Source organism: Cervus canadensis, chromosome 1 (genome assembly GCF_019320065.1).
Source record: "Cervus canadensis isolate Bull #8, Minnesota chromosome 1, ASM1932006v1, whole genome shotgun sequence".
NCBI lineage: Eukaryota > Metazoa > Chordata > Mammalia > Artiodactyla > Cervidae > Cervus > Cervus canadensis.
The window spans coordinates 65644121-65671829 of NC_057386.1; the positions used below are offsets into that span (position 1 = coordinate 65644121).

General features: G+C 40.1%; 1 long non-coding RNA gene and 1 other non-coding gene across 2 annotated transcripts; both read right to left on the reverse strand.

Moving 5' to 3' along the window:
• Positions 1 to 5483: 5483 nt before the first annotated feature.
• LOC122425189 lies at positions 5484 to 5587 on the reverse strand. Its single transcript, XR_006264744.1, has one exon. It is a non-coding gene; the product is annotated as a U6 spliceosomal RNA (small nuclear RNA).
• A 689-nt stretch (positions 5588 to 6276) lies between these two features.
• LOC122453355 lies at positions 6277 to 26932 on the reverse strand. Its single transcript, XR_006273027.1, has 3 exons — positions 26820 to 26932; positions 24396 to 24561; positions 6277 to 6375 (listed from the first exon to the last, which is right to left on the reverse strand). It is a non-coding gene; the product is annotated as an uncharacterized LOC122453355 (long non-coding RNA).
• Positions 26933 to 27709: the final 777 nt, after the last annotated feature.

The following is a 27709-nucleotide window of genomic DNA, read 5'->3' on the forward strand; positions in this document are numbered from 1 at the left end:
CTGGACTAGGGGCCGACCACGCCTATCAGATCACTCACATAGTAAGCCCACTGCAACTGAAGGACCCACACAGCCCTCCTAGGGGGAGTTCCCAGAGCATATACCTTGGGTGACGAGAAAGGAGAGCACTGCTGGGGTGCATAGGGTGTCTCCTACAGAGGGCCACTTCTCCAAAGTAAAGAAACATAAGTAACTTACCAAATACATAAAAATACCAGTGGCAACTCGGACAAAGTGAATCAGCATAGGAATACGTTTCAGATGAAGGAACTCTGGAAGAGAAACTAATAAACACAAGCAACCTATCCAAGAAAGAGTTCAGAGTAATGATCTTAAAGATGGTCAAAAACTTGGAAGAAGAATGGATGCACAGAGCAAGAAGATAGAAGTGGTTTGTTTGTTTGTTTGTTTTTTTGCTTTAGGGTTTTTTTTTTTTTTTGGCTACACCATGTGGCCTGTGGGATTTTAGTTCCCCAACAAGGGATTAAACCCAGACCCTCAGTAACAAGAACACAGAATCTTAATCACTGGATTACCAGGGAATTCCCAGGAGATAGGTTTTTTTTTTCTTTAAGAGTTAGAAAATATAAACAACCGAACAGACATGAACAATACAATAACTAAAATAAAAAATTCACCAGAAGGATTCAACAGTAGACTAAAATACACAGAAGAACAAATCAGCAAGTTGGAAGGCAGAATAGTGAAAATCATTGCTGTGGGTCAGAAAAAAAGAATGAAAAGAAATGAGAACAATTTAAGAGACCCCTGGGTCAACATCAAGGAAAATAATATTCACATTATAGGGGTCCAAGAAGGAGAAAGGGGTCAAGAACATATCTGAAGACAAAATAGCTGAAAACTTTCATGACACATGGAAGGAAATAGTCATCCAAATCCAGGAAGCAGAGAGTGTCCCATTCAGGATTAATCCAAAAAGAACACACCAAGACACATTGTAATTAAAATGAGAAGAAGACAGACTGTTAAAAGCATCAAGGGAAAAGCAGCAAATAGTATACAAGGGAACTCCCATAAAACTCAGCTTATTTTTTAGCTGAAATTCTGCAGATCAGAAGGGAGTGGCACCATCTATTTAAAGTGATGAAAGGGAAAAACCTACAACCAAGAATAATCTACCAGCAAGGCTCTGATTCAGACCTGATGAAGAGATTAAAAGCTTTAGAGGCATCTAAAAATCTAGAAGACTTCAGCACCACCAAACCAGCCTTACAACAAATGTTCAAGGAACTTCTCTAGGCAAAAAAGAAAAGGTCACAACTAGAAACAAGAAACTACAAAATGAAAAAGTTCACCAGTAAAGCAAACATACAGTAAAAGTAGGAAATCATCCACACACAAAGCCAGTAGGGAAATTAAAAGACAAAGTGGTAAAATCGTCAGTATCCACAAGCAATTAAGGGATACATAAAACAATTAGATGTAAAATATGACATCAGAAACAGTAATCATGAGGGGAGTACAGTAAAAATGCAGGGCTTTTAAATTCATTTGAAATGAAAAGATCAGCAATTTAAAACATTCAATATATGTATATGTGTGTGTGTACATATTTATACACATATACAATTATCTCTCTCTGACTGCTACACAAAAACCTCATGGTAACAGCAAACCAAAAATCTAAAATAGATACACACACAAAAAAGAACAAGGAAAGGTGTCCTTTATAATTAGGGTCAAACATGGCACTAACAGTAATTAAATTACAAGTGGAGAGAGAGTTAATGTCTATCCTTCTGAAACTATTCCCGAAAGTTGCAGAGGAAGGAACATCTCCAGACACATCCTATGAGGTCTCCATCACCCTGATAGCAAAATCAGACAAGGATGCCACAGGGAAAGGAAATTATAGGCCAATACCCCTGATGAACATCAGTGCACACCTCAACAAAACGTTAGCAAACAAATTCAACACCATTGTCAAGTGTGGTCTACTCCAGTAACTGAAGGATAGTTCAACACTCACAAAACCAGTGTGATATACCACATTAACACAAAGTATAAAAAATCATATAATCATCAATAGATGCAGAAAAGGCATCATCAGAATTCAATATCTAATGATTAAAAAACTCAAAAAAGTGGATTTAGAGGAAACCATACCTCAATATAATAAAGGCCATGTATAACAAGCCCACAGCTAACATTATACTTTAATAACAAAAAGCTAAAGTTTTCCCCTAAGATCAGGAATAAAATAAGGATACTCATTCTCACCACTTTTATTCTAGTATTGGAAGCTCTAGCCAGAGCACTTAGGCAAGAAAAATAAAAGGCATAAAAATTGGAAAGGAAGAAGTAAAAAGTAAAACTGTCATGATCTGCAGATGACATGATCATATACATGTAATATATATACTTGGCACGTTTATGTAGCACGTTTATGTGCTAAGTCGCTTCAGTCGTGTGCGACTCTTTGCAACCCTCTCCACTGTAACCCACCAGGCTCCTCTGCCCATAAGATTCTCCAGGCAAGAATACTGCAGTGGGTAGCCATGCCCTTCTCCAGGGATCTTCTCCACCCAGGGATAAAACCCGTATCTCTTATGTCTCCTGCATTGACAGGTGGTTTCTTTACCACTAATGCCACGTGGGAAACCTATACACATATACATGTAAAAATCCTAAAAACTTTAGCACTAAACTGTTAGAATAAATACAGTAAAGTTGTGGGATACAAAATCAATATACAAAAACTGTTCATTTCTATACACCAATGATGAACTATCAGAGAAATTAAGAAAATAATTCCATTTACAACTGAATCAAAAAGAATAAAACACCTAGGAATAAACCTAAGGAGGTAAAAGACACTGGAAACTATAAGATATTGATGAAAGAAATTGAAGACATAAACAAATGTAAAGATATTCTGTGCTCATGGATTGGAAGAATTCAGAGCACTAAAATGTCCACACTACCAAAGCAATCTACAGATTCAATGCAACCCCTATCAAAATTCCAGTGGCATTTTTCAGAGAAATAGAACAAATAATCCTAAAATTCAAAGGAAACCATAAATGACCCTGAGCAGTCAAAGCAGTCTTGAGGAAGAACAGAAAAGCTGGAGGATCATGCTTTCTGATTTCAAAATATGTTACAAAGCTATAGTAATCAAAACAATACAGTATTATTATAAAAACAAATACATGTCAGTGGAACAGAACAGATAGTGCAGAGAAACACACACATGCATACATATGTGTGCTTGCATGCTAAGTCGCTTCAGTCATGTCCAACTTTCTACAACTCTACAGACTGTAGCCTGCCAGGCTCCTCTGCCCATGGGATTCTCCAGGCAAGAATAATGGAGTGGGTTGCCATGCCCACCTAAAGGGATTGAATCTGCATCTCTTAGGTCTCCTGCATTGGCAGGTGGGTTCTTTATCACTAGTGCCACCTGGGAAGCCCACACATACGTATATCTTCAATTGTATACAATGTGAAGAGGACAGTCTCTTCAAGAAACGGTGCTGGGAAAACTGGACAGCCACATGCAGAAGAATGAAACTGAACTGCTTTATACCATACCTGGGAATAGGTCAAGCAAAAATGGATCAAAGACTTGAATGTAAGACCTGAAACCATTAAACTTCCAGAAGAAAACACAGATAGTAAGCTCGTTGATATCAGTTTTGCCAATAATTTTGTAGATTTGACCCCAAAAGCAAAAATAAGCATGTGGGACTACATCAAACTAAAAAAACTTCAAAAAAAAAATACAAAAAACTAAAAACTAAAGAACGTCTACACAGCAAAGGAAGCCATCAACAAAATCGAAAGGTAGCCTATAAATGGGAGGAAATAGTTGCAAATCATTTATCTGAGAAGGGGCTAACACCCAAAATACATAAAGAACTCTTACAACTCAATAGCAAATAAAAAGAAACAACTCTATTAATAAAAAAAAATAGGCAAAGGATCTGAATAGACATCTTTCCAAACATGACTTTCTCATGGCCAACAGGTATATGAAAAAGTGCTCAACATCACTAATTAGAGAAATACAAATTAAAACCACAGTGAGATATCACCTCACCTTGCTAGAATAACTATCAAAAAGAAATAAGTGTTGGAGAGGATGTGGAGAAAAGGGAATGCTTGTGCACTATTGGTGGGAATGTTAAATTGGTTTATCCAATAGAGAAAACAATATGGAGCATCCTCAGAAAATTGAAAATTATTTTTTGGGTTTTTTTTGAAAATTATTTTTAATTAAAATTATTAAAATTCTAGCAATTCCACTTCTAGATATTTATCCAAAGAAAATGAAAACAGTAATTCAAAAAGATACATGCCCTCCCTATCCTGTGAAATGTCAGCTCCATTTTCCCAGAAGTCATATGCTTACAAAGAGTCAGTGCTTTCTGTCAGTGTGAAAGTTGTCAACTCTCTTGATTTTAGTGTATGTACTTAATTCAAAGTATCTAAACCTATGAAGTAATCTGCTTCTTCCTTGTCCCTTCCCCCTCTGACTGTAAAAGTCTCCCATTTTGTTCAGTTCCTTGGAGCTCCTTTCTATTTGCTATTTGGGATGTTGCTTGATTCATGATATGTTGAATAAAGCCAATAAGATCTTCAAAAATTAAAAAAAGTATCTAAACCTGTAGTCTAATCTGTATGTGCTGTCTTAACTGTTAATTGTGTTACTGATGATTTTATCTTACTTGAAGATTGATTCATTTTTCAATTTGAAACAACTAATTTTTTTTCCTTAAAAAATAAGACAGGCAATTCCATGTTCATTGCAGCATTCTTAAGATAGTCAAGACATGGAAACAGCCTAAATGTCCATCAATGGATGAATGAATAAAGAAAATGGTATATATATACAGTGGGGTATTATTCAGCTATAAAAGATGAAATTTTGCTATCTGCAGCAATATTAATGTACCTTACGGGCATTATGCTAAGTGAAATAGAGAAAGACAAATGCTGTATGATTCTCATTTATGTGTGGAATACATAAAACAAAACAAAACCAAAAAACCCAGAACTCAAAGTTACAGAGAAAAGATTGGGAGTTACTAGAGGTGAAGGTTAGAGGTGGGAGAAATGAGTGAAAGGGGTCAAAAGATACAGATTCCCACTTCTAAAATGAATACATAATGTGATTTTTAATTGAATTAATAATTGACTTGTAATCTTGTGTTAGTTTCTGGGGCACAGCAGTGATTCAGTTATACACACATATACATTCTTTTTCATACTCTTTTCCATATGGTTTATCACAGGCTATTGAATACAGTTCCCTGTGCTATATGCAGTAGGACCTTGTTGTTTTATCCATCCTGCACTAATAGTTTGCATCCGTTAAACCCATTCCTCCCCCACCCCCACTCAGCAGCCACAATTCTCTTCTCTATCTGTGAGCCTGTTTCTGTTTCATGAAGTTCATCTGTGTCCTATTTTAGAGTCCACATATAAGTGATATCACATGGTATGTCTTTCTCTTTTTGAAAAATGTGGGACACTTCACAGATTTGTGTGTCATCCTTGCACAGAGGTCATGCTGATCTCTATATTGTTCCAATTTTAGTATATATGCTGCTGAGGCAAGCACTGGTCTTTTGTTTAAACATATTCTTCAACCTTTCATGACATCTGAAGGGCTGTTGTTTTCTCCTTTCTTCACAGGAGCTACCCACTGTAACTGGTAATAACCTTTTTCTTAAAAATAGAGGAAAAACTAACATTTTCCAAGTCATCTACCCCTTTTGTTTTTAAATTTATCTACTGTTACAGTCTTAAGAATGCTTGCCATTTATCTTTTATATTACTCACAAACTGCATTCTCTTTAGCCCTACTACATACATTTTACACTGGATGTTTTATCCTCAGTTCTAGGCAACCAAATGACACGGTAAACTCTTAGATACTTAGGAAACCTACTGCCAGTTTCAAGAACTTTCTCTGAGTAGGCAGAGAGAGATTATAATTAAGCTGCTATGTGGAGCTTTTAAAAAGAAAAATTTCAACAGAAAATTATAGCTGCAGTGAACTCTTGATTATTCATAGAATGAAATTGCACGAATAATTGAAATCCACCAGTTATTCTAATAAAATCTGCCTCGCTCTTTGTCCATTCAGGTTGCTGCAACAGAATAACCATAGGCTGAGGGGCTTAAAACGACAGAAATCTGCTCCTCATGGTTCTGGAGGCTGTAAATTTGAGATCAAGTGGAATAAGTAGGGTGCGGGCTGCTTCTGGGTTGCAGACTTCTCATCACATCTTCTCGTGGTGGAGGAAGCAAGAGCGTGCTCCCCGGCCTTTTGTAAGAGTGCTCTCCATTCTCTGGGCTGGGGGGTTTCCACGGTCATGCTGCAATCGGCTCTCAAAGGCTCCACTCCTAACAGCATCACGCAAGGAATTAGGTTTCAACGTAAGAATTTTGGAGGGACAAATTCACACCTTCTGTGTCATTAGCCCTTATTTCCTACTTTAATTTCCTCTCCTGTAATTCAAAACTCTGATTATCCAGATTTTGGAAAGGAGACATAACAGTAAAATCCATTGGTATAGTTAGAAAAAGGATTATAGTTTACAAATCAAATGCATCTGTATGAATAATTATGGGAATGCACATTAGAACCCAGCCATATATCCACATATGTGCATCCTGGGAAATATTCAGTAGACTTTTTTTTATTCAGTTGAAAAATAAAAGCAGATATTAGATTGAAACCATGTTCAAAGAAAAGCATTTTTAATTTTTTTTAGCTGTACTCTGTGGCATGTGGGATCTAGTCCCCTGACCAGGGATCAAACCCGAGCCCCCCGCACTGGGAGCTCAGAGTCTTAACCACAGGACCACCAGGGAAGTCCCAGAAAAGCATTTTTTTAAAAAGCAATCCTTTCGTCAAATACAAACATCAGTTTGAAAGATGTACTGAAAACTCAAGAATGGGGATCAGTAGGAGACACCTGTGCCCAGAGAGCGTCAGTATAAAACGGTGCTTCACAAAATGCGCGTCCTCTCCTCCCAGAGCAGCATCAGTACCACTGTGAACCTGTTAGAAATGGAAATAGTTAGCCCTGTCCTAGAGTTATCAACCAGAAGTTTGTCAGGGCCCACAATTTGTGGCGTAACAAGCCTGCCGGGTGATTCTGATGCACACTCAGGTTTGAGAACTGCTAGTGTAAAACACGGGGGGAAACAGTTAAAGGGCCATGCTTCATCACATCTAATTTACATCCCTCTAATTCTAAACAGCCATGGGATTTTGCCACCTGCAGCTTAGCTGTGATTTTGCAAACTGAAAACTATAAGATCTAGTGTAAAGAAAGGCATGTATGATGTTCTGTTATCAAAACAACCCCTGATCTAAGCATGTTCTGTTCACTGCTCCGTGTCTCAGTCATCAGGGCTGAATCCCAGGACAGAAAAACACACAACTCTTCTTATCCCTCCCTTCCTCCTCTGCTTCCCCACACCGCCCTCCAGACTTCTCTGTGTCCACCGCCTTTGACAATGAGTTTCAGTTTCAGTTTCCCAGAATTTGTAAAACTATAACTGATGAACAGTGAAATTTCCAAAGCTAAGTAGTTTAAAAAAAGGGGGGGAGGCTTTTATCTGTAGCCTGAATATTCAGTTTAGCAATCTATAAAGAGTTCCATTTTTTTATTCTAAGCTTATTTACAATTCTTCAGCATATTTTATATGCAAGTATTTTTCCTTTTGAATGTGTCTCATGGAGTCAACATATGATGCCTTTAAGAGAAAGAGGCATAAGTTACAGTTATAAAAATAATAGCATAGTCATCATTAAAGAGCTCTTTAAAAATTTATAAATCTATGAAGCTGGATTCTCTGTAACATCACTAAATATTGGGGAAGGCAGTACATTGAATTAGAAACATTGGGATGCAAGCTTTTTTCTCCCTTTTCTTAAATCTACAAGTTGTCTTTTATTATGAGTAAAGCAAATAAACAGTGATGATCACACAATGAACTAACTGTTGCTTAATTTTGTACTGTTGGAACTCTCTCTAGCAAGGTGCTTCTGTTCTTGGTTGCATATTAGAATCAACTGGGGAGCTTTTAAAACTAACAGTGAATGCCCAGGCTGTATTCCAGAACAATGAAATAAAAATCTCTAGGGTGGAAACCAGATATCACTATTTTTTAAAGCTTCTCCACCTAAGTCCAGGGCAGTCAAGGTTGAGAACCACTGTTCAAGTTTATCAAGTCCTTTTTACAGAAAGGATTGTATTTAGTGTGGCTAACATGAAACATAGGATCTGAGGACATGCATGAGGTTCCTATTTGTGATTATTATCCACTTCTAAATCCTTAGCTCACAACCATTTCACATCACTTCATTTATTCAAAAATCTTCAGGAGTTATAAAAAATTAATTCAAAACTGACCAAAAAAACCCCCCACCTAAACATGTGAGCTAAAATACTTGAAAAAAATAGGACGATTGGGATTAGCATATATAGACTATTGATTCTATGTATAAAATAGGTAACTAATGAGAATCTACCGTATAGCTCAGGGAACCCTCCTCAGTGATCTGTGGTGATCTAAATGGGAAGGAAACATAAAAAAGAGAGGATATAGGTATACATGGCGCTTCCCTGTTGGCTCAGAGAGTGAAGAATCTGCCAGCAACGCAGTAGGCCTGCATTCGATCCCTGGGTGGGGAAAATTCCTTGGAGAAGAACATAGCTACCCATCCAGCATTCTTGACTGGAGAACCCCATGAACAGAGGCGCCTGGTGGGCTACAGTCCATGGGGTCACAAAGGGTCGGACTTGACTGAGGGAGCAGCAGGTGCTGGCCAGAGGCCCCAGAGCTTTTGATGGCAGAGCCAGAACTGTGGCTGAGGGCTCCCAGCTCCCAGGCCTCTTGATCCTGGCCTCTCTCACTAGATAAGCGTGTGGAAAACTAAAAATCATTTCCCTGTGGCTTGGTAAAGAATCCGCCTGCCAGTTCAGGAGACTCGGGTTCGATCCCTGGTCCAGGAAGATCCCACATGCCTCGAAGCAGCTAAGCCTGTGGGCGACAACTACTTGAGCCACGTGCTGCAACTACTGAAGCCCAAACGTCCTGGAGCCTGCGCTCTGCAACAAGAGAAGCCACAACAGTAAGAAGCCCACGGATACAACTAGAGAGTAGTCCCTGCTCACCACAACTAGAGAAAAGCCCATGCAGCAACGAGGAATTGCACAGCCATAAACAAAATCATTAAACAAAAAAAAGAATTGCTCTAACTTAACAACAGAAAAACAACCTGATTATTAAAAAAATGGGCCAAGAACTTGGACATTTCTCCAAAAAAGATGTTTAAGTGGCCAACAAGCACATGAAATAGAAGCTCCACATCACTAATCATTAGGGAAATGCAAATCAAAACCACAACGAAATACCACCTCACCTTATTAGGATAGCTATTATAAAAACTTTTTTTTTTTAAAGAAAATAACATGTTGGCAAGGATGTGGAAAAATTGGAACACATACACTGTTGATAGGAATGTAAAATGGTACGGCTGCTGTGGAAAACTTTGGTAGTTCCTCAAAAAATTAAAAATAGAACTGTCGTACGATCTGGCAATCCACATCTGTAAATAGACCCAAAAGAATTGAAAGCAGGATCTCAAAAAGATATTTGTAAGCCTATTGCCACAGGAGCACTGTTCAAAAGTATCAAAAGGTTGGAAGCAACTCAAATATCCATCATCTGATGAATGGATAAGCAGACTGGGAAAGGTGCTCATTTATGTTTTGAGTACACAGCAGCCTCAAAAGAATGTCATTATTAGTGTATTAGTACTGCAGTGTTTTGGTGTTATTAATAGACTTCCCAGGTGGCATTAGTGGTTAAGAACCCACTGGCCAATGTGGGAGACTTAAGAGACTCAGATTCGATTCCTGGGTTGGAAAGATCCCCTGGAGGAGGGCACAGCAATCCGCTCCAGTATTCTTGCCTGGAGAATCCCTGGAGAGAGGAGCCTGGCGGGCCACAGTCCATAGGGTCTCAAAGCGACGGACACGACTGAAGTGACCTAGCACGCGTGCGCGGTGGTTACTAGCACCTACTATTTTACGGTGTGCTCACCGTCTGCTCTGGGTGAAGCTCTGCATTTGTGGTGGCCCAGGCGCTCCTCGCGGATCTCCAGCCACACCGATCAGTTACCAGGCTCTGAAATGATGTCTTGTTTGGGCTGAATTTCTCCAGGCTGTTCCCAGCTCACGCCTGAGCACAGTAGAGATACAAAGGCAAGCCCAGTCGTGGAGATGCCTGACTTCCTCTAACAGGCAACTGGCTGGAGGCCTCCCCAGCTGCCTTGCCAAACCCTACATAGCCTGCATGGTAGTCTAGGATGCTTCCATCAACCTGTCTTCCTTCTCTGCCTGACTCACCATCAGACTGGGCATCGTGTCTGATGGCTCTCCCCAGCCTTCCCAGCTCCCTCTCTATCTTCCCTCATAGAAAGAAAACTAAAAAAATAATCCTTGCACATTGAATCCTGCCTCTCGCAGGACCTAACACAATAAATGCATTATTTCGGTCAATGCTTATAAAGATAATCATATCAGGGTCATCTCTACCTTATAAATCAGAAAATTGAAGTTTCCAGAGATCAGAAACTCATCAGTGGTGCAATTAGGATTTGAACTCTAGTCTTTCTGACTCTAAAACCAATATTTCAATCAGTACATGAGTAACACGAATAGTAATGTAAATGGTTCCTTTATTTACTAAATATGTGTGTGTGTGTTTTATTTGGAAACAATGTTCTCAGTATAGTAAACTACAGAGACTAGTGTAATAAATATCCACATACCTATGGCTCACAATTAACACTTAATAAAACATTTGACCATCACAGAACACCCAGGCCCAGGCCCATGTCCTTTCCTCTCTTCCCACAGAAACTATTTTGTGATTTTCCTGTATCCTTCCATTTCATGTTTTTGATACTTATAATACATATTTTTGTATTTTAAAAAATATATTGTTTTATTTCCAGATTTGATGTTAATGAATGCATACTTCTGGAAGTCTGTTTGCAGCCTGCTTTTTAAACTATAGACTGATCTTTAAAATTGGTTCATTGTACTAGTTCACTCTTCTAAACCAGTGGTCCTCAGCAGGAGGCAATTTTACCTCCCCAAGGAACATCTGGGGAGATGTTTCTGGTTTTCACAATGAGGGAGGAGGAAGAAGTGCTGCTGGCCTCAGGTGGCCAGAGGCCAGGGGTGCAGCTAGACATCCTTCAATGCACAGGACGAGGAATTACCTGCTCTAACACATCACTAATGCCAAGGCTGAGAAACCCTAGTCTAAATCAGTGATTCTCAAAGTGTGGTCACTGACCAGTAATGCCAGCATCACCTGGGAACCTGTTCCAATGCAAATTCTAGGACCTCACCTCTCACCTACTGAATCAGAAATTTAGAGGGTAGACCCAGCATCTATGGTTTAACAAACCCTCCAGGTGATTCTGATATACTCAAAAGTGAGAAACACTGGTCTACACCATTTAATAGCGTTCAGTTGTGTAGAAACACCTCGATTAACTTCTCTTGGAGCCACTTCACAATAACGTTCCGTACTCGTCCTCTGTACTGTGATGGTCCTTTGTCTTCCTACACTGTGCCATAAAAACATACCCTTTAACAAGCTCAAGTGGATAATTTAGTAGTGACAAACATCTATTGAATGCTGACCAGATTGTGGCATTATTTTAAATGTTTTTCATCTATTAATTATGCATAAAAACCCAGGAAGTAGGTGTTAGTTTTATCCAATTTCACAACTGAGAATATAAGAAGTTAAGTAATTTGTTCAAGGTCACACAACAACATGTCTGGCTGAGCCAGGATTGGAATCCAGTCTGTCTAGGACTACAGCCTGTTTCCTTAATATTACAACTACTCTCAGAAACATACAGGACACTATTCTGGCTTAAGGTTCAGAAAGCAGTAAAATGACTCGTGCATCCAAACATCTAACAAAAATTGATGTGAGAATGAGAGAAAAGGGCGCAGTGAAGATGGAATCTAATCTACATTTGGCATGCTTCCAGTTGTAGAGAATCCTCATCTTATCTAAATACCTCATAGCACCTGCTCTAGCCATATATACAGGCATTTTTACTTGTATCACTAAAGTGTGAACCACAACATAAAATTTGAAGGAGAAATCTGGCTCCTCAACACTTTTTTAAAGATTAAGACCAGGATTTAATATCAGGTTGACTTCCACTCTAAGCACATGAAAAAATAGATGGTAAAATTTTAATTGTATTTTTTTAAACCCCCAAAAAAAAAAAAAAAAAAAAACTAAATAATGACTTTTAAACCTTTTCTGTAGTTTTAACTTTTCTTGAGTGTCACATTGCATTCTGATGTGTTATGTAACCTTTAGTGACTTTTAACCTAAATATTAATATTTAGGATGCCACTAGGCATGGATCCTATCAGGCCTGAAAGCATGGCTTCTCCCCTTAAAGAAGGAGCTACTGGTATCTTGGGTGGGATAATTCTTCATTACACAGAACTCTCCTGCACACTGCGATAAGCTTAACATCCCTGCTCCCCACCAGAGAGTGTTGCCAGGAGTGTTCCCAGTCACATGACAACCAAAAATGCTCCCATTCATTTCTGAACATCCCCTAATGCCTTGATACTCAAAGTGTGGCCTTTGGATCAGCAGCATCAACATTGGAGAGATTGCTAGAGATGTAAAAGGCTGGACCCACTCTAAACCTAGGGAATCTGAAACATTTGAACAAGATCTCTGGTGTTTTGTAAACACACTAACAATTGAGAAGGAGTATAGGACCACCAGCTGAGAACCATTTCCCTAGAGAAACTCTGCCTAATATCAGAAAAGGAAAGGGAAGTCGCTCAGTCGTGCCCAACTCTTTGCAACCCCATGGACAGTAGCCTGCACCAAGCTCCTCCGTCCATGGGATTTTCTAGGCAAGAATACTGGAGTGGGTTGCCGTTTCCTTCTCCAGGGAATCTTTCCAACCCAGGGACCAAACCCAGGTCTGCCGCATTGTAGACAGATACTTTACCGTCTGAGCCACCAGGGAAGTCCCCTGATATCAGGAGGTAGGTACAAAAATGTTTAGACTGGAGATGCTAAAGTTCTACTTCTGATTGAAAATCTGTAGATTAAAGAGACAGCATTTCTGAAAAACGGAGCTGACATCCAGTGAGATGCAGTCAAATGGTAGATGAGCACAGGTTCAACAAAATTGTCTGCACCCTTCAAAGTATCTGGCCTATAGGATATATAAGTCAATACCTTGATATATGGGGCTTCCCAGTGGTGCTAGAGGCAAAGAACCTGTCTGCCAATGCAGGAGTTGTAAGAGATGTGGGGTTGATCCCTGGGTCAGGAAGATCCCCTGGAGGAGGGCATGGCAACTCACTCCAGTATTCATACCTAGAGAATCCCATGGACAACGGAGTCTGGCAGGCTACGGTCCACAGAACCGCAAAGAGTCAGACACGACTGAAGTGACTTAGCACACACACACACACCTAGATATATGTCAGTGCACTGCTTTTTTTGTTTTAAAATATTCTTAACTAGGGGTCTGTGAATGGGTTACTGAAGTGCCAGGCTATTGATCCTTTCAGACTTTTGGGCAAACCAATGGAGCATGAGAAGGCCAGAGACCCCGGCTGGTCACCTCTAACCTTGAATGACTTGTCATATTCATTTTAGTGTGTTAATGATCATTTCTATATATGCCTTGATGAAAAAAATACTGGGAATTGTTGTTATTGGCAATTAGAAGTTACTGAAGATTTGTTTGTTTCTTTGTTTGATTTTAAATTGTGGTAAAACACACATGACATAAAAATTTCCATCTTAACCATTTTTACACTTACAGCTCAATAGGGTTAAAGATACTCTCATTGTTGTGCAAGCAATCACCAAAACTCCTTTCATCTTGCAAAATTAAAATCTATATTAGTTTAAAAAAACAATCCTTACCTCCCCTAGCCCCTGGCAACCTCTATTCTGTTTTCAGTCTCTGTGGATTTTATTTCTCTAGGAACCTCATATGTTGTTACTGCTGTTTAGTCGCTAAGTCATGTCTGACTCTTTGTGACCCCATGGACTGCAGCCTGCCAGGCTCCTCTAGCCATGGTATTTCCAAGGCAAGAAAACCGGAGTGGGTTGCCATGCTCTCCTCCAGGGGATCTTCCCGACCCAGGGATTGAATCCAAGTCTCCTACACTGGCAGGCGGGTTCTTTACCACTGAGCCACAAGGGAAGCCCAGGAACCTCATATAGTGTCTGACTTATTTCACTCAGGATAAGATCTTCCAGATTCATCCATGCCCCAAGCATGTGATAGAGCTTTCAGGACTGAATTTTTTTAAGGAAAGACTAAAGTTTCCCTCCTAAAAACTAATTCATGGTGGTTAGCATCCTTGTAGTTGCAGCAGGACACAGTCGTCTAGAAGAAGCAGAAGATTAGAATAATCCCGACGCCTGATGTGATGATCTCCCATGGAAGAAAGACACTGTGCTTCTTCTCTTTGAACCCAGAAGTCTCCAAATGGACAGAGCAGTCAGTAATCATTTTTTTTCTTACAGGAAACTTCAGTCTTGCAGTTCTATTCAAATAGAAAGTTCCTGATAGTTGCAGTGTAAGAGCCTGCAACTTCTTAACCAGAAAGCTGTCAAGGGTCCTAGCAATCCTGCTCGCTGGTTTCTGCATTTGAAAGGGCGTGGTATCTGTATGAATCAAAATTGGATGACTCAAAATACAGAATAGGATTTGATTCAGAGTCTCAGTTCCTTCACCATATTTGATTGAGTTTGTTCATGACGACTTGCAAACTTACCCTTTTAGAATACACATTATAGTAATGTTCATCCATCAAATGGCTAGTTTTATTTCCTCTTTTATCATGAAGAGAATATAATTTTTCTCAAGTGATGATTCACAGCTAATTTAATTATCTCTAAAGCCTTGGAGACAGATACCTGTGAATACTAATAAGGTGGTCTTGAAAGGGGTAGTTGTTACTTTTTTTGACTGATTGGCTGGCTGGTTGTTATTCTTCTGCCAAATAGCGGCAGAATGGGCAAATGCATTTCTCTGAAAACAGAAATTCTTCTCACTAGCTTAACCTTTATCTTAAGGCTCTCATATGTTTATTCTTCTTCCCATTTATATATGTTTAAAATATCCACCACGGGTGAAAAAAGTTTTAAGAGTTTGCTAAACTATTCACTAAGCTATTACCAGTTATTTAAAAAAGAAAAGAACTGAGTAGAGTTCAAAGCTCCGAAAGCCCTTACTGAGATTCCATCATTTTTGGAAATGCATAATTATTTAATCATTTATAAAATAATTGAACTTGATAGGTTTCAGGGTTCACTAGAGCAAATTCAATTCACGTCATGATAAGAGGTACAGTTTTATATTTGCAGCTCTGAATGGGTATTTTAATTTTTGTCCTTAGTGCTCATTAATTACTATAATTTTTGCTACCTTTCCTTTCATTTAAACATTTCCTAAAGTTCTAGAACTTGTAAAGTCAAGATATTAAGAGAAAGCCCTCCCCAATATAAACTTTTAAAATAGTCCTTTCCAGGATCCTCATGTGTAATGACTCATCATTAAGCTAGAAATTTTAACTTCTTAAATATAATTAAGTTAGCAAAATTAAGCATTCCATAATACTGTTTTCCTGAATTTCATTACTTAGTTGCCTCAAAATCTTGTGTGAAAGCAAGAGAACAATGTAAGCCTAAAACATATAAAGCGTTGTCTAGCATGGACTACCAAACAATAAAAATACTTAATAACTGTTTAGAGCTTTACAGCTTATAGCACTTTCATAGAGTAAGTAATAAGGACTAATTAGGAATTATCTTTTTTTATTTTTTTGAAATAAAAATTATTTTTTGAAAGCAATTCTCAAAGAATGTATTGTTCAAAGATACGAAGCCACTGCTAAATGTAAATTAAGAATTTGGGACCATTATTAAAAGGGCAAACTTGGACTTCTCTGGTGGCCCAGTGGCTAAGACTCGCCCTCTCAACGCAGGGGGCCTGGGTTCAACCCCTGGTCAGGGAACCAGGTCCCACATGCTGCAACTGAAGACCCTGGGTGCTGCAACAAAGACTGAAGATCCCCTTTGTGCAGAAAGTAAGATCTGGTGCAGCCAAGTAAAGTTTTTTGTTTTTGTTTTTGTAAAAAGGGGCAAACTGCTTTGAAGATACTAAAAAACACCCAAGGGGCTTCTGTTTCCATACAAGATGGAATAAAGGGGACTTCATTTATTCTCTTACCCAAAAGTCCCCAAAGAAAGAAAAAAGGCAAAATTTAACATGAATTCCCAAGGAAATGGACATCAGGCAATGAAGTAAAATGGTCCTTGGAACATAGGAAACAAGGAATGGGAAGCCCACGCTTGCTGCGGTGTACAGCTTTGGAAGAGATTCTAGGCCGCTGTGTGGGGCAGAGGGCAGGGCTGGGGAGGAGGGAGTGGATACAAGCACAGCCCAGCAGCCTCCCAGAACTGAGATGGCGCTGACAGTCCAAGAAAGTAACAAGGTTAGCAGTCACTGGCCAGAGAACCAGAGAAGAAAGACCTGGGCAGGAAGAGAAGCCTGGAGACACTCAGAGGGACGCAGCAGAGTTTCCAAGAGAGTATTGACTTGCACGGGCTTCCTGGTGGCTCAGTGATAAACAATCTGCCTGCCAGCACAGGAGACTCAGGAGATGTGGGTTCCTCGGGTTGGGAAGGTCCCCTGGAGAAGGAAAGGGCAACCCACTCCAGTATTCTTCCCTGGGAAATCCCATGGACAGAGGAGGGCTACAGTCCACGGGGTCACAGAGAGTCGGACGTGACTTAGCGACTAAACAACAGCAACACCGCAGTGCAGGCCGGTGAGGAAACTACGTGAACGAGAGAAAAAGTATCTGCAAGGCGCAAACTGCCAAAGCTCACTCGAGAAGAACTGTGAGGCAGCTTAAACAACTCTTTATATCTATTTCCAAAATTGAATTTCTAGTTAAGAACCTTCCCCAAAACGAAACTGGAGGCCCAGATGGCTTTATTGGTGAGAGCTACCAAACATTTCAGGAAGAAACAATATCAACTGAAAACAAACTTTCCAGAAAGCTTAAATTTAATTTGATTCATTCCACGAGGCCAGCATTCTCCTAAAACCAAAACAAGAGAAACACACACGTTACAGGGAAACTGTAGCTCAATACCACCCATTAATATGGATGCAGGGACCTCCCTGGTGATCCAGTGGTCAAGACGTAGGTTTCAACCCTGGCTGGGGAACTAAGATCCCACCTGCCATGGGGCAACTGACCTCTTGGGCTGCAACTACTGAGCCCTCATCCCACGACTACAGAGCCCACGTGCTCTGAGCCCACGCCACAACTAGAGAGAAGCCCATATACCACAATGAAGATCCATGTGCAGCAACAACGCAGCCCCCAAAATTTTAATATATAAATTAATTAAGAAATATATAGATGCAAAAAAATTCTAAACAAAAAAACCTCAGCAGTAAAAAGGATAATGCATCATCCATGACCAAGTGTGGTTTATCCCAGGAATGCATAATTAGCATAACATCAGAAAATGAATCAGTGTAATTCACCATCTTAAACTGAAAGAAGAAAAAATAAGATCATTTGGGCAGATGCATAAAGTCATCTGGCAAAATCAGACATCCATTTTTTTCAGTAAACAAGGGAACTTTCTCAGCTTCACAAAGGGCATCCGTGAAAAATCTACAGTTAACATCATACTTAACTGTGACAGACTGAATGCATTATCCCCTAAAATCAGGATCCAGGCATGGATCAATACTTCTTTCCAACATCATACTACAGATTCTGGAAGGGAAGACATAAAACTTCTCTTATTATCAGACCAGGTGATTATCCAATAGAATCTACAAAAATTCACTAGCATTAACAAGGATTTTAGCAAGGTTGTAGGATACAAGATCAATACACAAAAGCCAGTAGTGTGAAACTAATTTCTATGATCCTATAATGGCAGATACACATCATAATATATTTGTTAAAACTCAAAGAATGTACAATGGTGCTTCCTTGGTGGTTCAGTTTATTAAGAATCCACCTGCAATGCAGGAGACTGGGGTTCCATCCCTGGGATGGGAAGATCCCCGGGAGAAGGAAATGACAACCCACTCCAGTATTCTTGCCTGGGAAATCCCATGGACAGAGAAGCCTGTCAGGCTACAGTCCGTGGGGCTCCAAGAGTCAGACCCAACTTAGTGACTAAACCACCACCAAAGACTGTACAATACAAATAATGAATCCTATGTAACATAAGTGATAAACTTGAGTTAATAATAATGTTTCAATATTGATTCATCAATTATAACAAATGTACCAGAATAATTCACAATGCAAATAACATGGGAAACTGGGGAGTGGATAGAGTATGTGGGAATTCTCTATATTTTCTGACCAATTATCCTATAAAATTAACAGAGCTCTAAAAAACTATTAATTTTTGAAAACTAACATATAAATTTATAATCAAGTAAATTATATCAATTCTCCCTCAACTGATTTCTAGATTCACTGCCATCCCAGTAAAAATCCTGGAAGATTATTTTTTGGTGAAAGCGAGTGTTAGTTGCTCAGTCGTGTCCAACTCTTTGTGACCCCATGAGCTGTATCCTGCCAGGCTTCTCTGTCCATGGAATTCTTCAGGCAAGAATACTGGAGTGTGTTGCCCTTCCCTTCTCCAGGGGATCTTCCTGACCCAGGGATCGAACCCAGGTCTCCCACATTGCAAGCAGATTCTTTACTGCCTGAGCCACCAGGAATTCTCCCTCAGTTGATTTCTAGATTCACCGGAAGATTTTTTTGGGTAGAAATTAACAAATGATTCTATTATTTACATGGAAATGCAAAAGACCCAAAATGCAGAAGAACTTTGAAAAAGGAGAGCAAAGTTGAAAGACTAACCCTATATGATTTTAAGGCTTATTCTAACACTATAATATGCAAAATAATTACTACCGAGGGAAGTATAGATTGGAGCCCCCTCTCCAATGTGTCAATTGGCAAAGGGCTGAAAAGTCTTTGACTCAGCAGTTCAGTTCTAGCAATTTTTACTGAAAAGATAGTTAAACACACACAAAAACAAAGATATTAAATTCAACATTATTAACGGCTAAAAACTAGAAAATCAATAGATGTTTACCAAAAGGAAACTGGTTAAATACATTATTATACACATTTATGTTAAAATAAGTATGCAGCCCAGACTTCAAAAATGGTGTATTTAATAACATTCGTGAAAGTTCAATACGTAGTTACATGAATTTACCAGGTCAGAAAGCAATAGGTTCCTTCTTTGTTTAAAAAGACATCTGTTTTCATATTTGGAAGAGCATAAAACAAAATACTTACAGTTCTAAGTGAAAAAATAACCAGTTATTTTTTCACAAAAACTGCATCATGCTTTTGTAATTTTGAAAAGGTTTTTAAGTTTCAACTTTTTAAATTTTTATGATTGGAGAGATGTATTTACGAAAATAGTCATTTTAGGGGACTTCCCTGGTGGTCCAGGGTTTGAGACTTTATCTTCCAATGCAGGGATTATGGGTTCAGACCCTGGTCACAGAGCTAAGATTCCACATGCCTTGCAGCCAAAAGTTCAAAATATAGACCAGAAGCAATATTGTAACAAACTCAATAAGGGCTTTTAAAATGGTCCGCATTAAAAAAAAAACCTTTTAAAAAAGTCATTTTGGCTTGAAAAGAATGACAGCTATCTTAAATGACACCTGACAAGTGAAGAGAAGGAAGATCTATCTCTAAATGACTGGAAGATATGTCTCTCCCTTCCTACTCATTTAACTGTATTTTTCATCTTGCAGTCTGCGCTTGCTATTTTTATTTTTTAAAATAAAATCTGTATATGTTTTCTATATAAAATTTGAAAAATACAGAAAAGTATTCGGAAGAAAATAGACAATTATTTATAATCACTATTAATATGTTCTTGTGCTTCATTATTCTCTCAAGGATTTATGAGCGTGCTTCTCAACACCTCGCCTTTATCAGTGGAAACTCCACTAATGCTAATAAGCAAACATGGACTCAGTCCCGTGAGCCAACATAGTCTCATGTAACTGATAAAATTATAGAATTATTCTTCTTTGGGGATAGATATTTACTTTTTTGTATTGGGATTTCCCTTGCTAATCCTCTTCTAAGCATAAAAGCATCATTTGTTATTTTATAAATTATAAAATATTATAAAGAAGAAAATAAAACTCAACAGTAATTCCATCATCAAGGATTATCACTGGTAACTTCCAGCTTTTAATTCTATGTTAATACATATAATATAAGCACTTTGGTAAAAATAGGGCTATACATTGTTTGGATTTTGCTTCTTTTTTTCCGCTTAACATTTTCTCATCATCTACCCTGCCTTTTAAAGGGTGCACTCTATTTCTTTGCATAAACATACCGCAAGTCACTTAGTCAGCGCCTGCCTGTTGGGACATTTTGGTTGTTTGCAGTTATTTTAGAAGGCGAGTGCTTGTTCGGGACGATGCCATACAAGCGAGTGCTGCAGGGGCCGTTCGTTTACAGACATTTGTGTACTCCAGACGCTATAACGGAGCTTTGCTTTCGTTTCTGTTTTGGGCGGGAAGGTCGGTAGACGGTGGACGAAGGAAGCACGGGAAGCTACAAACCGGGGCCAGGCGCCCCACCTAGTTCCCGAAGAACCGTCTTCGCTACTTTGGGGCAGGATTCCCGGGGACCCCGCCCGCAGACCGTCCGTCAGCAGCGCCGGTTTCCGCCGTCCGCTGAGCTGCACTGCCCTCCTGTGGCCGAGCCGCGACTCTGCAACCCGGGAGCGCCGGATCCTGGTGCTTTTCCGGAGGCTTTGGGGTTATTTTTCCGACTGATTTTTAAAATACAATTTAAAGATGTAATTTTTTTTCCAACTCACAAACAGAAAATGTACAAGCTCAAAATGACAGAATGCGTGCGATTTCGGTCTGTAATAAACATTTCTTAGAGCCCTTTAAATGCTCTTTAGAACATTCCTTTAGAGCACGTGAATGAAAATAAACTTAGCCCTTGTGACCCCTGGCTCTTTTCTCCAGCTTCAACCGGGTCAGTCTGCCCTTAGGCACTATCGTCTAGCCCTAAAGGACTACTTTCAAGTCTCCTAATGGGCCAGGCTTCGTTTTCAGTTCAGTTCAGTTCAGTCGCTCTGTGGTGTCCGACTCTGCGACCTCAGGAACCGCAGTACTCCAGGCCTTCCTGTCCATCACCAACTCCTGGAGTCCACCCAAAGCCATGTCCACTGAGTCGGTGATGCCATCCAACCATCTCATCCTCTGTCTTCCCCTTCTCCTCCTGCCCTCAATCTTTCCCAGCATCAGGATCTTTTCTCATCAGGTGGCCAAAATATTGGCGTTTCAGCTTCAACATCAGTCCTTCCAATGAACACCCAGAACTGATCTCTTTTAGGATGGACTGGTTGGATCTCCTTGCAGTACAACGGACTCTCAAGAGTCTTTTCCAACATCAATTCTTTGGCGCTCAGCTTTCTTCACAATTCAACTCTCACATCCATACATGACTACTGGAAAAACCATAGCCTTGACCAGATAGACCTTTTTCGGCAAAGTAATGTCTCTGCTTTTTAATATGCTATCTAGGTTGGTCGTAACTTTCCTTCCAAAGAGTAAGCGTCTTTTAATTTCATGGCTGCAATCACCATCTGCAGTGATTTTGGAGCCCAAAAAAATAAAGTCTGACACTGTTTCCACTGTCTCCCCATCTAGTTCCCATAAAGTGATGAGACCAGATGCCATGATCTTAGTTTTCTGAATGTTGAGCTTTAAGCCAACTTTTTCACTCTCCTCTTTCACTTTCATCAAGAGGCTTTTTAGTTCCTCTTCACTCTCTGCCATAAGGGTGGTGTCATCTGCATATCTGAAGTTATTAATATTTCTCCCTGCAATCTTGATTCCAGCTTGTGCTTCCTCCAAACCAGCGTTTCTCATGATGTACTCTGCATATAAGTTAAATAAGCAGGGTGACAATATACAGCCTTGACGTCCTCCTTTTCCTATCTGGATCCAGTCTGTTGTTCCATGTCCAGTTCTAACTGTTGCTTCCTGACCTGCATACAGGTTTCTTAGGAGGCAGGTCAGGTGGTCTGATATTCCCATCTCTTTCAGAATTTTCCACAGTTTATTGTGATTCACACAGTCAAAGCCTTTGATATAGTCAATAAAGCAGAAATGGATGTTTTTCCAGAACTCTCTTGCTTTTTCGATGATCCAGTGGATGTTGGCAATTTGATCTCTGGTTCTTCTATCTTTTCTAAAACCAGCTTGAACATCTGGAAGTTCACGGCTCACTTCTTTTTGCTTACCAGATTTTAAAGTTATTAAGCAACACACACACACCTCCCTCAACACACACACATACACACACACACACACACACACACCCCCTTCCCTCACTCAGATTCATCTTTCTCCCTTATTGGACTGGCGTGTCCTTGAGCACACATGTGACTCCTCATTTCCTCTCCCACTTTTGTTCCCTTGGAGACAGTAAGTCACAGAGAATAGGAATCGAATCTGTCCAAGGAGGGAACTCCCTGGCGGTCCAGTGGTTAGGACTGGGCACTTTCACTGCAGAGGGCCTCCAGTTCCCACCAGTAGGGGTTGCTGTATTCTCTGCATTCGGTTCCACAGTACTGATGGGGAAACGACTCTGTCCAAGCGTGCATGTGTGCTCAGTTGTGTCCTGCTCTTTGCAACTCCACAGATTGCAGCCTGCCAGGCTCCTCTGTCCATGGAATTTTCCAGGCAAGAGTAATGGGGTGGGTTGCCATTTCCTCTTTTAGGAGATAGAACCCAAGTTTCCTGCATCTCTTGCATGAGCAGGCAGATTCCTTATCACTGAGCAGCTGGGAAGCCCATTCTGTCCGAGAGCCTCTTCAATAGCATGGCAGGGGAGAAGGGAGGCAAGAAAAGCTATGAGGTGATAAACTGCTATCTCCCGCTTTTAACTCTGCACAGTTTGTTTTTCCTTTCAGACATTTACTGTGTGGACCAAGCATGAGGTGTTGAAGTCCAATGTCTGGACCTCACTTGAGAGGTTAGGCTGAGGCATGAATTTTTTACAGCATTTCTTGGCCACCCCATGAGTCTAATGCCCCAGAGTATCTGTATCCTTGTAGGTAACTCCTGAGTCCCAAAGTCGTCAACAGTGAGAAAAAGACAGGGAGAATTTCAAGAAAGTTGGTGCAACACTATTTGAAAACAGGAGTAATTTGGAAATCTGTTGGTTCTGCCTACCCAGGATCCATTCTTCTTTCTTCTGCTAGGGGCCCCTTGGTTTTCCTCTGGAGAACCACCCCTTCCCTACTCTAAGTCCTTGTAGTTGAGGTAGGGCTGATTTTTTTTTTTTTTAATTAAACAGTTTTTTTTTTTTCTTTTGAACTTTTTAGTTTTATATTAGTGTATGGCTGATTAACAATGTGACGGTTTCAGGTGGACAGTGAAGGGACTCAGCCACGAGATGGAGCTGATCCTTGCCCACCCCACCCCGACTACTTCCCAGCACAAACATATATGCCCACTCCTAGGTGGTACTTGCACACACAGCCCATTCAAGCTCTGAGCTTGCTCTTTTTCAACTTGAATTGCACACGGATCCAGCCACGTCTGAAACTTTAGACTGGACTTCTGCCCTTCAACTTTTCAATAGAGTCACTTAATTCCCTGCCACTTTTTGCCCTAAATGAGTTTAATTGGGTCTTATCACTTGCAATCATACAATTTCTAAGTAACAGAAATTTATGAGACTTTCAAATGAGGTAAGCAGCTTTATATTCTGCCTGCTTATAGAAAGGGGATAGATTAATTGATGTGTCCTGATATGTTGAGATTTTTTTTTTTATTCTTTGATAAGATTGCCTTCATTTTTCTTAGCGGAGTTTCAGTTTATTAACTATGAAAAGTTCATTTACTTGGTCTAGTCTAGCCCCTGTTCCCTGGTGGATCAGACGGTAAAGAATTTGCCTGCAATGGGAGACCTGGGTTCAATCCCTGGGTTGGAAAGATCCCCTGGAGGAGGGCATGGCAATCAACTCCAATATTCGTGCCTGGAGAATCCCATGGACAGAGGAGCCTGGCGGGCTACAGTCCATGGGGTCTCAAAGAGTCGGACACGACTGAGCGACTCAGCACACAACCCCTGTTGAACATACTTGTTTCGGGCACGGACTTTTAACAGTTGCCCACGCAAATAAAATGGAGATAATGAAACTTATCTCACAGAATTGTTAAAGGTAAAATAAAATAACATATGTGAACTCACCTTACACTGTATAAATGTTGGGTATTATTGCTACAGGCTTCATCCTCTTTATCATCATTTTTCATTTTGTTAGCAAGGTTTGCTGGAGAGGGAATTTCCTGGAGGTCCAGTGATTAGAACTCCACACTGCCATTCAGCGGGGCCCGGACCATCCCTGGTGGGGGAACTAAAATCCCAAAAGCCGTGTGGCGGGACCAAAAAAAAAGGTTTTTTTTAATAAAATAAAATTTAAAAGCTGCTGGAGAGTCACTCATTGTTAGTAGTACTGATGGCTGTACAAATGCAGACTGTAACTGAGCAAGTAAATGAGGAAAAAGGGGAAATTAGATTGCTTTTAGACTATGAATATAATCATCCCGGGAATGTTGTAAAAGGGCAGTTGAAATAATGTATTTGAAAATGCTCTAAAAACACAAATGCTGTGTGATTATAGGATACTGTTATCTCAGCCCTGCAGGATTCTAAAACCTGGATGTTGTTCATTTGCATATATGTTTGATTTCAGAGCTTATTAATATCTGATACTTTTCATTCCATTTTAAAACAAAAAACCCACAGGCTGTTTTATAGAGTGCAGTCTCACACAATGAATGGCTTTATCTTGGTTTTCATTCTCTTCAGCCTCTCTCTGGTATTTAACCACCCTGGCAACCCACTCCTTCAAATTCTTTCCACCCTTAGGTCTAGCGACACTACATTTTCCTACTTCTTCTTGACCTTTTCAACAACTTCTGATTTGCCCCTCCCCTCCCAGCTCCCGACTCCAGGGATGACGCACCCAAGGCTTGGCTCTGATCTCTCCTCTCTTCCCTCACTTTCTGTATAATTCAACCATTCTGATCTATCTTACATCAGTCCATAGTTCCATCTTCCTACTGTTTATTTCAACACATATGTCCTGCCATTGTCTCCCTTTCAGTATCTTAAAACTTCCTAGTCTCCTGCATTCCGGTTGGCTGCCTTTACAAGTGCCCCATTGCAACTGGGGGCTCCACCCTTTTCCCCATGTCCCTGCCCTCCTGCCTTTAGTCTCTTTCCAGGATCCAAGTGCTTCAGTCCCTTCCAGACTCACTTTTTCTCTGCTCTCCTAAGACAGACCAGCCCAGGCCCTCATCATCCCCCTGCCCAACTCCATGGCTGGTCTCTAGCTCTGGACTGTCCTCACTCCTGGCTATCCTGTGGAGGGCAGCTGAACCAGGCTGTTAAAATGCCTCTTTGTGAGTTCCATCAGAGTGAGTGCCGCACACGGGGCATCTTGGTGCCCCCAGCCCCTGGCACGGTGCCCAGTGCTATTATGGCTCTTGATTGACGGTCCTCCCCTTGCTCAAGGGAGTTGCTTCTGTCTCTGTTTGTGTCGTCAAATTTCAGACTTCTTGACTAGTTCTCCATAATATGAATTATTCACCCCATCTTATTTTCAACTGTTTCACAAAGTAAACCTTTTACTGAAGCCAATCTGCTTTCTCCTTTTATAAATTTACATTTCACTGATAATTAAGACCAAACTATTTAGCAATCATTAATTCTCTACTATCAATTTAATTTGTCTCCCTAACTAGATTACGATATCCTGAAAGCCTGAAATTCTGTTTTCTGGCCGCTGCAGTCTTTTGATCCACTCTCTAAGGAACAGCCTTTCACCATAAATACTGCTTCTGAACCCATTAAAATAAAAGTATCTGATATTTTCCTTTGTATATCTATACTTCTCTTTTTATTTGTAGATAACCATAACCTATGTTTGTTTATCTCAGAGCGCCTAGCTCCATGCTGAATGCTGAATCCTCAGCTATTTGTTGATTAATCACATGGACTGAGCAGCCTACTGCTCTGATTCACTCCTAGACCTGGAAGCCCAACAAAACAGTGTCTTGGTGACCAGACCTTGATACCATTCTCTGGAGACACAAGGATTTGTATGTGCCACTCATGTGGCACAGAGTGAGTCTTTTGATAAAAGAACGCCAAATAATTATTTTAACTAAAAATATTAGAATTAAACCATGATTAATAAACATGCCTGTATAAACTATGGGACTTACAATGAAAGCCTGCCAGCCTCTTAGATGCCGCAGTGTAGAAAAAAGAGGTGGCTGGGTGCCTGAGGGAATTTCACCAGTCCAGTCTGTGTCATTTCTGGTATTTTTTTTCCCTTTTGCCCACAACAAAACGGTCACCTGGTAGCCTGAAAGAATTAATGGACCTCTTTTCAATTCCTAATTCCAAGCAAGGGATTATTTTGAGTCCTTGGTAGAATCTAAGACATTGTGTCGATGCAGGAAGGAGCCTCCGAAATGGAGTCTTTAAGCCTGTATAATTCTGCATGCATTTGAATATTTCAAACTTCTGTGCCCCCTCCCCCAGCTAACCTTTTATGCTCAGCACACTGCAGACATTAAGGACACGAAGCGATCGTGCACTCACACTCTTTCGGAAACAATCGCTCTAATTGTGAACTTGCCAACTGCGAACAAAAATGCCAGTGTGCGTTGCTCTGCCATTGTGCCCAGTTGTACGTGGAGATAGCGACACTGTTGTCTCCAGCGGCCGAGGCTCACAGATGGGCGACTCGGCTGAGGCAGAACTGGGCTGTGCTCTTGGCAGACAGCTTGGAAAGTTGGCCGGCTTGCTCAGAAGCCTGACATCCTGGGCATCCCCAGCCCCCACCGGCAGACTCCTCTGACACTGTTGAACCTCAGTCTTACCGCCTCCTCTCCCCATCAGTAGTTTTTCCGGAAAGTTTTTTTTTAACTAGGTAGCTTGCTTTCATTATGTTTCTATGATGACTGTCCATTTGTGTGTCATGTATATTTATATGCTATATACTGTATATAAATCTCAGAATTTGTTTTATATATAACATATATGTATATTTACATAAATATGTATAGAATAAGTATGTATATATATATAAAGCAAATATGTATATATATGCAAAGAGAGAAACAGAGAAAGAGAGGGCAGGATTTCTCAACCTCAGCACTATTAATGTTTTGGGCTGGATAATTCTTTATTTTAGGAACTGTCCTGTCACAACAACCAAAACATCTCCAGACATCGCCAAATGTTCCCTAGCAGGGATGACTGTCCCTGTCTGAGAAGCAGTGATGAGTGTTATAATGTTGAGTGAATTATTTGAATTAAGGTCTCAATGAGCTATACATGCATATGCACAATCCACTACAAAGTACCACCATATAAAATTCATTAGAGCTATTTCCAACTGAGAGTGATTTTTTTATTTCAAAAAATATAAAATATAGCATAGTTAGAGTATTTAAAATTGAATGGACCCTTAAATTTTGTTGCAACTT